At 35.8% G+C, this 12,279-nt stretch overlaps 1 long non-coding RNA gene across 1 annotated transcript in view; it reads right to left on the bottom strand.

The window, feature by feature from the left end:
- The window catches only part of LOC115493630 (uncharacterized), a 36,009-nt gene extending 24,393 nt beyond the window's left edge, over positions 1-11,616 (bottom strand). Inside the window, exon 1 of the long non-coding RNA XR_012054435.1 lies at positions 10,996-11,616. This is a non-coding gene — a long non-coding RNA (uncharacterized lncRNA). The remainder of the gene's footprint in view (positions 1-10,995) is intronic.
- Positions 11,617-12,279: the final 663 nt, after the last annotated feature.

Genomic DNA, 12,279 nt, shown 5'->3' with positions numbered 1-12,279 from the left:
ATACACAGACTGATTCTGAACATAATCAACATTACCTAGAACACAGCACTTCCTAAGTAGTAAGAAGAAATTTATTTTCTGGTGTTTTCTCTTTTATCATTCCTATACAGTATATTTACATCAAGAACAAAAGAAAGCAAATTTAAGCTCTTCCTGGGTTTAGCCAAATCATCTATTCACCTCCTCACCCCCAGTACTCATCTGTTATTCTCTGTACCCCTCTGTGGTCCCCTGCCAAAAGGAATCCCATTTTGATTTTAGGATGCTTTAATACAGCAATCTTTGGTATAGCATCTGTTTTCATCAGCTCGTTTAGCTTTTCTGCCTTGAGCACTTGGAAAGTGTCTGATGAATGAGCTGCCCAGTGGTACAGTTTCATGGTCCCTCATCAGTGGGGATCTTATTGGTGATTTCAGTGAGCTCACAAATTTAGAGGGGTTTAAGTCTCTCGAGAGTTATTGCTACAGCTCTAATAAGAAGGTGTTGATAGGCCTTTGGCAGCATTTTACAAGGCTGACTCAAGGTTATTCGCATTCTTTTCCACTGTACTTACAGTATATTATTTGTATTGCCATATTTTTGCTGCTGAAAAAACTATGGAGAATCTTTTTATACTCCAAAGGACAATGCCTAATCCTCTTCTGTATTTTCCCTATTTTATACTTTCAAGTAATCATTTCTTTGGGGAGGATGGCGCATCTTGCTTATGTTCAGAAGATTCTCTATAACTGCTCTTCTTAGAAGAAGGAAATATACTTCTGCTCCTCATAGCCTAGTCTTATCTTGATTTTATTACTATAAATTAATTATGGGAGAATGATGAGTCATCATGACAAGGTGGCTATAGAAAATTACATTTAATCAAATTAATCTTACATGAAGTTAAGATTCTCTTACACCACAATTTTTCTATGTCCCTTGATGGTTTAATATTTCTTCCCACTTTATTACCTGCAAGTTAAAATGTTAAGGAATGTAATTCCTTCATGTTTAAGAAGAAGTGCGTGCACACGTGAAATATAAATCATATGTATGCAAGCATAGATCACCAAGCATACAAGGACAATAAATTCTTTCTTTATATGAGTACTTGAAAAGATACTCCAACAGTTGGATATCTGTGGAGGGGTATTTTATTTAGCTAAAGACAACTGACAAAGCAACTGCTCTCTGTTTTGCTGTGTTTGTAACTGTCTGCCCACTTGTAACTGTCAATCATTTCATAAAACATCTTTGATCAGCCAAAGACATTGCCCCTGTGTTCCTCTGGAACTTGTAGAATGTAGCAGGTCATGTAGATATATATGAAATTAAATAATTGAAATAGAGCTATTCAACTAAGAACACATACATTGTATCATAAGAGTAACTTTTTTTTTTTTTAAGCTACTGTGTAACAGCCTTAGGAGAAAAATAAATAGCTTTATATACTTTATACTTTAAGGTAATTTGACAGTAATGAGAGGAGCTGATGGGGTGGGGGGAGAAAGCTGTAGACCTTTCATGCAGCAGTCTTTTCAGAGGCATAAGATACCACAGAAGGCAGAGGCTTTTGTTTGAATTGCAGCATGTCATGCAGATGTACACTGGGCTTTACCAAGTGTAATATCTGAAAGAGCTGTCAAAAGTAATAATCCAACCACAAAGCCAACTCTGTAATTTTAAAAACATTTGCATGTTGCCTCTGCTGCCTCATATGATGGCATTAGAAGACTGTAGAATTTGAATTTGTGTAAGGTGCTCACATCCCCACAAAGTAGGGATTATTTCGTGTCGCAGTGGTAGGCTCCCAGAATGCCAAGTCATTTGCACTGCATGAACAGATTGCATAATTATCTGTTGACTTTCTTGAAAAGAGAGTTGGCAGTGCAGTGTGATTAGGTTTTCCAGAGCTGGCAAATGCATAGTTGAGGAGGCAGACACATGAGGACCATATCAGTGAAATTTTTAATAATGAGCAGAACCTCTTGGGACAATTTTTTTAAACATAGGGATGAAGCACCTCAGATGTGAGATATTTGTTTGGTTGATTTTGTTTGGTTGATATGACATGTGATGCTAAATTGAATGAATGTGAATGTAGGCTGGGACTGCCATGTTGCTGAATTAGGTTGGCAAGGTATCCTAATAGCAATGTTCTTGTCTTATTGAAAAAAAAATATTTTTTATAAATCTTTTGGTGTTGCCATCAGAAAAATACCACTGAAATATTTTTAACTCAGGCTTGACAAATTACAAAGAACCTGTAATACTACTTTTTAACCTCTTCAGCAAGCCCTGCAGCCCTTTGTAGATGCTTGGGCTATCTTTACCTGCTCTACAGAATGATATTAGCAGCATCTCAGTTGTGAGTTCACTTCTCAGTCTTCTATGGAGAGATGGCTGAAGATCTGCCATTGCACCTATATTGTTATGTTTAGGTTAGGTGGCTCTTCCTTGTATCTATCATAAGTATAGAGCATTTTTCTTTTCCTTAATTTAATGAAAAGTAGTAAAGTAAAACTGTTAAAATATGACATCAGGAAAAAAATCCCAGTTTAGATGTCCAGTTTTCTGAGTACAAATATATATTACATAGAAAATAAAAGTGAAAAAAATTTAAAAATACCTTTAAATAATTTCCATCAAGTAGGCCTTCTATATGCTTACTGGATAATGTGCAGATGACAGATATTCTATAGATAAAGTATTGTGGAATTTTGAAATTCTGTCAGTGTATTTCCATAGGCATGTTTGAAAAATCTTTGAATCCTTTCAACCATTTTTCACTTCTGATTGGAGATCAGGTATTGCAAGGTGCATATGAAAGTAAGTAATTGATTCAGAAGGGAAATCAGAGGTTAAAACTGCAATTTTCTCCAAAGGAAACCTCCCATGTTTTGAATTTTTAGTAGCTGTCTGTGTGTTATTAACAACCGTACTTAGATTTGACAGGCAAGTAATAATGTGGTTATTCATCTCAAAGACAGTGGACCAGAATACATTTCTGGCTCTATAAATGCATTTTAAAAGCTGAAAGACAAATTTCATTACAATAAAGAATGGGGATTTGGTAAATGTAATCTTTGGGTTTTTATTGGTAGATAAATCTTTCTTTTCCTACAGCTGCTGTTTAGATTTTTAAAAGTTTAATAAATAGAGTATGTAGTCCCCTATTTATTAGTAACACTAATATTTGAAAGCTGCAAGTGCTGCATCTATTTCAGGATACATCTGTCAACCCATCCAGCATGCAATGACACTGAACGCAGCCCAGTTACACCAGTTTGAACCTAGTTCCACAGGAATGCATTATCTTCCCTGAAAAAATATTGTCCAGACAGAGCTAAAGATAAGACAAATGATGAAACCCTGCTCCAAATAAAACCTACTGGAATTTGTCCATAGGTTTATAGAGGTGCCCATGTAATGCCCCAGGTGGATATTTTAGAACATCAGACACATGCTCAGGTGTATTGACTGTAGTTGTTTCCTCTCATGGCATATTTTGTAGTGTGCATTTTCCTTATGCCAATTTGATCCTTAGTTTTCAATAGCTAAGATTTTAAGCAACAAAAAATTGAGCTTAATAAAAAGATATAAAATGTATGTCAGTACATTTGGCTGAATTTCCTAAAGTAATTCTGTCAGTCCTGTTATATGTAGAAATGACAAATAGAAATGAAGTGTTAGGTACTGACAGAAATAGTATTGTAAGCTTTCAGTGCTTCACTGATTACTACTAAAAATTTAAAGGCAGAATGTAAAACTTTTGGTCTCTTCAGCACTTTGTTTTCTCAAGCATTATATTTTTAGATGCCTTTTTTGATGGTTCTGAACTGATATCTATTTTTAACCAATTCGTTTGCCTCTAATTATTCTTGTTGCTTTAATCAGAAAAAAAAGACTGTCACTTATGACTTAAATATCAGTTAAAAAAAACCATATAATCTCATTTCTTTTAAAGTACTACATTCAAGAAATCATTGAATGTATGAGTTAGGATAGCAATAACTGAAATAATAGTAGTTTCACCTGACAAGATTGAAAAAGTCCAGACATAAAGCAAGTGTCCCATGTTCATGCAACTTGTAAAATAAAGGCAATTCCTTAGGAATGTAATTTAATAATGATATAAATGACAACATAAAGTTGTGATCTAGTGAAAGCTGTCTCCTGCATGGTTCATAGCAAAAGAATATTTCTTCTTTTACAGCTGTCATTTTAAAATTGGTATTCATAAAATATACACAGGAAAAAAATACTTGGAATTTATTCTTCACTCTCCCCAGGGAGTGCTAAATTCTGGTTCATTGTCATAGTCTGCATGCTATTCTTTCAGCTGAGAAACTGTGTGATGAAGGCTTATCTTGTTTATGTGAAGTTCTGCCAGATTAAGCACATTGTTCACCCCAGTCTATGAAGGAAGTGAAGTGGAAGTTGTTCTCTGATTACCATAGGAATTGTGTGAAGTCCTAAAAGGGGCGGATATCTTCTAATTCTTTGGCCTTTTATATTAAAAAAACAACAATACCATAATACATTTTTTGCCATACAACATTGGTTCACTTTCCACAGGTGTACAGGCTCTTCAATAGTGAGGAGAAAACAAATGGATTGGATATATGGAAGTATGAATGCTAAATGGCAAGAGAAGCAAGAACAAAGTCATTGCAGGCACCTGACTGTCAGGTGGGAACCAGGCACAGCCAGAGCTGTGGCTCTGCAGAGGGTCATTAAAGAGCTTCTTTTGTTTCTGTTCACCCCAAGCTGCCAGGCCATCTGTAAATGTGACATAGCTGAAGCTGTAAGCTTTGGACCTTCTAGACTTACTTCTCTCATTCCCATGCTTGGTCCTTTTGTCTGACATTTCTAAGTCCTTCTCCACTGAGGGAAAAAAAAAAAAATCTGCATCCCAGAGGTTCTGTTGAAGACTTCATAAAGTTTACAGAATTGTTTAGCTTTGCCTTCTTAAGAACATTTCTGTAAATCATCTGAATTTTACCCTTTTTTAAACTCAATAACAAATTGCAAACACAGAATAGCTTATTAAGTTGCTGCTTCAGATTTGCACTGGATTATGCCATGATGAAAGATTTTGTCATGTGATAACTGTTGCTCTGGAAGATTTGTTGGACTCAATCCACCTTTGAGAGGTCATATAATGGCATGAACCAACGGTAATGTTGTTGGGTTCTCTGTACTTGTCAACAAGAAGGCCAGAGAATTAATGGAATTAACTGCATTTTCATTTTTTGGTCTTTCTTCTGATAATGCTAGTCTGGGATATTTCCTTTGTTATGGTCTTTATTACATGGCAATAACTCAAACAACAATTTTGATTTATAAATCACAGTGCTTTCAAGTAGCGTGACAATAAATTCTATTTCAAAGTGCTTTTCAAAACAGAAACAGAGTTATGGACAGCAAGAACCTTTCAGAAAATGTATCTCTTCTTTTTTTATCTCCTCACTGCAATTGGTCTCATCCTTTGTCTGAGCAATTACCGTTTCAGGAGCTCCCCAACCAGTAAATGAAAAAGTTAAGTACAGATTGTCTGGTTTTGTCTCATGAGCAGCAATGCTTGAGAACCACATAATAAAAATAAGAAGAAACTAGACACTAATAATATTGGAGACAATCTTCTGTGAGCTTTGGTTAGCCCTTCATCTACACATTAAAAAACCTGACAAACATGTGACCATCTCTACATATCTGTCTTGTAGTTAAATCAAGAATTTCAAATTGAACACTACCAATCTGCCATCTTTCACAAGTACTCAGCCCTCACAGAAACTAAATTCGTATGACACAATCTCTCTTGAATCCCCCAAATCAGCTAATCTATAAGTAATACAGACAGAAGGCACAAAACACAGTTTATACCCTTTTATCCACCTGCTATCAAGTCAATGCACGTCTGTTATCTAACCTAAATTGTTGGCAGCAAAGTCAGAATGAGCTTTCTCACAGTGATTAGATGTCACTGCTGGCTCTGTCTCTAGCAGCATATGCTACTAGAATATATCTGTCCTATAAATTGGAAGACTTACTATACCAGATATCATTTTGTTGAATGTCAGATGGATGGAGCTCTTTATTCACAAGGTCAGAATTACAAAGTGAAATACAAAAAAGGATTAAAAGATTCCTAATATCTGCCTAGCCAGCAGCCCATGTCATTCTGTATTTTTCTTTAGAAGCTGCCCAATATTAGGCTATTTAGAACAAAGTATAATAAAGCCCATGAGGAGAACTGATCTGTCCATAAACTTTTACATACTAAAATATAGTGATCTATATTATCTTGTGTAGATTTATTCTATTTTTAAATATATCTATGCCAGAAGTGTGAGTTCTGTGCATCTCTTAAAATTTTTGAATAGCAAGAACATCTTGAAATTATTACATTTACAAGCTATGTGGCTGTTTTCCAGAGTCACTTTTGCTGAGCAGTGCACAATATGCCATTTCAAATTTTTATTGATTATTCCTCCTTCTTGTATTATGGGACAAATTGTAGTGGAACATCTGCTTTACTGTTTATAGCTCATTCATTATTTCCTCTAAGCTCTTCATCCATTACTTACCCTTAATAATTTTAAATAGCCCCCAGTTTTCAATTTCTTTTGATGTAAATTTTTCTCTATAACTTTAATTTATTCCTTGTCTTTGATTCAATTTCGTTCTTGCTGTATATATATTGAGTTCAGGTGTCTAGAGACATGTTCAAGCTGAAAATCTAAAGTTAATTTATTTAATGTTTTAACACTTTTATATTTGTTTCTATTATATTATATTACACAGGAATTAATTTCTGACCACTGCTATGCTTCAAATATTTTCTTTGGCTGTCCTAAGATTTTTCCCTCAAATGTTTACATTTCATTTTCATATCAAACTTGGATGTATAGATTTTTTATTATTTGTTCTTCTTGTAGTATAAAATATCTTATTTACTACCATAACAATGTCTGAGGCAGCAATCATTAAAGCCTGTGATAACATACATATTGGCTGGTAGACTCATCTGCTCTTTAAAAAGGTCTGTGTTTCTCTCTATCTCATTTGCCACCATGTATACCAAAGAATGCAGAATTCCAGTTTTATATGCATTCTTTGAAAAATGGGGGCTAGGTTCTGGATACAACCCAACCTCTAAATCCTCAGTACGAACCAAAATTGAGATTCTGATACCTTTAATTAGGCTTGCAGTCAAGTCTTTCAAGGTTCTTTCCATTAAAAGAATAACACAGGTTTTGGAGTCTGGTGGCAATTTCTGAAGCATTACAGTTAATGTTTGTTGGTGCAAGGTAAGTTCTTGATAGAAGACCAACTCATCACGAGTACCAATTAATCTTTATCAGTGTCCTAGACCCAGAGAGAAAGGCAATTTTGGTACCAGAGAAGCAAAATAGCCCTCTGTTGATGAATGTCTGTTTTCATCTACCTTATGAAAGTCCAGGATGTACAAGGTCCTAATTTAAATCACTGAAGCAGAATGTAAAATTTTGGTAGCATAAACCCAGTCTTTGTTTTCCTTTCTTCAGGGGCATTACTGCAATACAATTCAGTGAAGACAAAAGGAAGGAGTTGGAGAGTGATGTTAAAATTATTCATCTGGCTGTGGGTATTTCTGCCAAAATAATAAAAAGGCAAGTTAGACTAATAGTACATTCCTGCTATGCTATACCCAATCTGAAAGTAACATGTTTCTATTACTACAACTGCTTCATATTGATATATAATATAAAATCACAAAGAAAAAAAAAAAAAAGGAAAAATACAAAAACATACAAGACAAAACTTATAAACTTAATTCCAGAATTTAAAATGCATCAATTTTTGGGTAAGCAGTCTTCCCAAAACACCTATCAATTCTATGTCCAAATCCTAGAGTTATTCATTTTCTCATTTGAGAAACTCACCACTGGACATAGTCCAGCAGATTACTCTACAGCATGACTCTCATGCTTCAAGAACAATCAAGAGAAGAAGCTTCCCTTTCTTTTTCATGCAGTCATTTGTTAGACATTTCCTCTAGCAACAGGGAATTTGGGATCATTTCTTTCCAAGAGAACATGCTACACATAAGACTATGGATTTTTCTCCAGTGCACCTCTCACTGACTGCCAAAAATTCCTGGACTGCTCACAGGAACTATATAAGCATTATTGTTGACTGAAATATTGTTAAAAAATACCTTCAACCTTTCTGCATTTTAGGAGCTGATGCAAAGATTTTTGAAATACATTCATAACTCTTCCAATGATTTCTATGACTTTTTGACCATTTTCTGGGATAGTTTGAGGGAAGAATTAATCTGTGATCAAATAGATAAAATCCTTAAAGTTTCTGAAGCTACATGCTACCACCTCAAACAAGAACACATTCTTCACTGAATTCAGTGGAGAATCCAGAATAAAATCTGAGTTAATGAATGAAAACTGAGACCTGAACAGGGTGCTAGTGCTGAAGCTTTTGTCGTTGCTTTATTTTACTTTATTTTCCCTTCTCTGGTTTTGAAGTATTGAAGTCACAAATTATAGCATCTGCTTTTAATCAGAAGTATTTTTTACTATTTACCAGCTCCTGGCTACTTTAGCTGTTCTTCTTGCATGAGAATAAAATGCTTAAGAACCACTGTAAATAATATGTCAGAACCATACCCATTCATCTGAGAATTGCAAATCTCTTGATCTGCCTCTTCTCTTATTTATATTAAACTCACACTCATAAGGTTTTAATTCTCTCAGTAAACTTCCTTTCAAAAGGAATTCTTCAAATTTTCTTTGCCATGAACAAATAATACCATCCTGTTGTCCTGTCCTCTGCCACCTTTGCTCAACACCCAGAATCAATACAAAAATCAATAGCTAATATATTGAATTGTTGGGGAAAGCAAAAGCTTAGCAACATAACCCATGACAAGGTCATTCTTTCCCTCTCAGGCTACCAAACATACACAAACAGTGGCCAGCAGTGAGGACAAGGAACACCTTTGGATCCTGCCAGGCTGCTGTGGTGCTTGGCCACAGTGTACATGTCAACACACGGAGCACGGTGTGCAGGACAAACACACACGTGATTGTGCAGACACCCATCCAACCTGGGCTGTTTGCCACTGCACTCATTTACTGCTTATTAGAGCTATTGACTTTACAGATGATAAAATAAAATGTTTTTTCTCTAGCAATATTTGATCATAATACTTCTTTTAAGATACGTCTTGAACTGGAAAATATGATTTTCTGGAAGCAGTACAATTACAGAGATATGCATGTTTGGGTCTTCAAAACCAATTCTCAGCCATTTACTTGCTTTACAGGAACCTTTTTTACTGCTATTTAGATACTCTTAGTTTTTCAAAGAATCTTAGGTGGATATTAAATACCCTAGGCAAAAATCAGTTCATCCCTTTACCAGGAGCAAATACTTCCAGCAGAAAAAGATTTGAAGCAACAGATGAACTTCTCTGTAAGCACTTCCAAAATTGTGTTTTTATTAATGCCTTTCATCTCAGCTGACAGGATAATTAATCATAATTATAAAGATAACCTGAGTTCGTGAGGCTCGCTCTGAAATAGAGTCATGAAATTAATTTCTAGATGGCCTTTGTATATACAGCAGGGTTTTCAACACTTGTGAGAGAAAATGCCTCCACTGAACACAAATATTGAAAATGACACTCATCTTTTCTCTGGCTAAAAAAGAAATTTGACCAAATAAACAAAATACAGGTCAGATTTTCAGCTGCATAATTTTGAGAATGCCAGCAGTAAATTACTGTGCTGAACAGCTATATAAATATGTATATGTCATGGAAGCATGTATAATTTCCTAGAAATTTTGTCAAATACTTACTATACTATCCAACAGGTAGAAGGAATTTATTATCAGAACAGATTTTAGAGAACAGAAACATCTCTGTGTGCATAGGATTTACCTGCTACTGGCTTTGTATCCAGGGCAGAATGTCATAAAAGCAGCCCATTAACACTGAGCTTTTTCAGTGTCCCAGAACAGGGACCACAGCCTTCACAGATGCTCTGCTCAAGGCAGGTTCTCTTTATGATAAATGCAGAGAAACATGCATTTTTAAGGTGTAATTCATCTGGCTTGTTTAAAGCAGTCACTTTAAGATGTGATGAATCATACCTTAGACTCCATTGGCAGTACTAATGAAAATTCCTTAGCTGTAAAGGATGTCTATGCTGACTGACTTAGACAAATTGAGCCCGAGAAGCTTAATATGGTGTAATCATTATGGTTTCCATTAGCAATTGTGCAAAGCCTTGCTGTATACATATGGGCAATTATATTTTTTGAGAATTAAGGCACCTAAAATTAATAGGCTTTCTCAATTCTGGGAACCTTGACTTTTCAGTGAAGGATAGACAGGGATCAGAATGAAAGCAGGTGTCTTTTGGTAATATTGGTTTTAATTTCTCTGTGTGTCAGCTGTTACATATATAAATTGTGAATTATAATGTTAATTTTATTATGACCTGGTTTGTCTTTATTCATGCAGATTTATAAAGTGCTTGCTAAATGCAAAAGGATACAAATGCCAAGTATTATTAGCTGTGTTATTCCTCTTTATTACTGTCACCTACTTATATGTATTTTCAACTCAGTTTAAATTTTCACCCCCAGGTCATATTTCCTTTCTAACTACATTAGATATTTAACTGTCCATCACTGTGCCATGAGCCCTCTGAATTTTCACATCAGTACATTTGTGATTCAGAGCATATCCCACAATGCCTTTTTCCGCTCTATATTGAATGCGCTTTCCATATGCTATTAAAGATTCAGCATCACAAGCTATCATTTTATTAATTTTAAGACACTTTTTTTATCAACAGATGAACAATCATGATGATTAAAAATGCTTCTCTTCTCAAGGGCTTGTACAGTATTTTGCATTCTCTGGCATGTTGATTAGTTATGTTGATTGAAAATGAGTGAAAAACAGAGACAACTTATTAGCCAGTTTAGTTAGCTGCTACTTACATTAATGAAAACGTCTGGATGCATGCCCATTAAGGATTCTTGGGAGATCAGAGGTTGGGAAGTGATTCCTTTGCTTCTCTCTGCTGACAGCTTGGAAAGAATCATACCCAAGAATGGCTGCTGAGGCATGCACAGCCTCCAGAAGGAAATGCTGCTGCTCTGGAGCCCAGTCCAGAACAGAGCACCCTGAGAGGAGGGGAGCCAGGCTGGGTGGGTGTCTGCAGCACCCTCTGAGTGCTGGCACTGCAGGTGCTGCTTTGGCAGTAGAAATATTTATCAGCAGAAACAGAAGCAGCATCTCTCCTGCCACTGCTAACAATACAAGGCTTGCTTTCATTGCCACAGAGCAAATGATGGAAATAAGGGAGAGCATGGAGCTGGCTTTCTGAAGGAGAGCTTTGGGCTTTTTCTTCACAATTTATTTATTTATGGGGCCAACTGAGAGTGCCTTTAAGGAAGCAAATTTCTTCCATATATGTATTTCACTTCAGCTGATGGCAGGGAGCTTTGTACTGAGCACAAACCCCATTCTCTCAGCTGTGTACAGCTTGTAGGATGCACTGGTGGCCCATGGTGGGGGAGGCGGGGAGAGGGCAGAAGAAATGCTGCCAAGGTTCTTCAGCGTTTGGAATTGCAAGGATAAAAGCAGTAAAGTGATTTGCCCAAGGTGATGCAGTAAGTGCCAGGAACTGAATCCAGATCCTCTGAGTCACAGCCCAATGCCTTAATCAGCTGACCGTGTTTCCAAGCATTTGGCTTTACAAAATCATTTGGCCTGATTTACTGGCAAAGTCATACGATAGTGAATTTTCCCACTACAAAAAGTCAGTGACCTAAAAAAAAAAACAAAACAAAAAAAAAAGAAGGAATAGCTTTTCTCTTTTTTTCTCTGTTAACTGGAAGTGTATCATACCTGAGCAATACAGCAAAATAAAGCTGAAGAGAAAGGAAGACAATAGAAACCAGTCTTACTGGTAATTTGTTATAAGGAACTGTGCATAAAATAAAAAATCAAGGATATTACCATCAAAAAAAGGCCTGTTACTTGCCTGCTGCCACTTGGACAATGAGAAAGGACTAAGAAAGATTTTGGAGGACTTTGCTTGTGATTCTTAGATCACTGATTCTCCACTTTGTTTCTCCATTTTCTTTCATTCTTTCTGATCAAATAAACCAGATTTGGTCCTGACCTTGCTCTAAATCTGGAATCCACCAGAATTTCTGAGGTGTTTAATCATATGTACTCTGTAATGTCCACATACCATGCTATTTTATTTTTTTCTA

Source organism: Taeniopygia guttata, chromosome 2 (genome assembly GCF_048771995.1).
Source record: "Taeniopygia guttata chromosome 2, bTaeGut7.mat, whole genome shotgun sequence".
NCBI classification, from domain to species: domain Eukaryota; kingdom Metazoa; phylum Chordata; class Aves; order Passeriformes; family Estrildidae; genus Taeniopygia; species Taeniopygia guttata.
The sequence above is the reverse complement of the archived record's forward strand: the minus strand, read 5'-3'. Positions and strand labels throughout refer to the sequence as shown.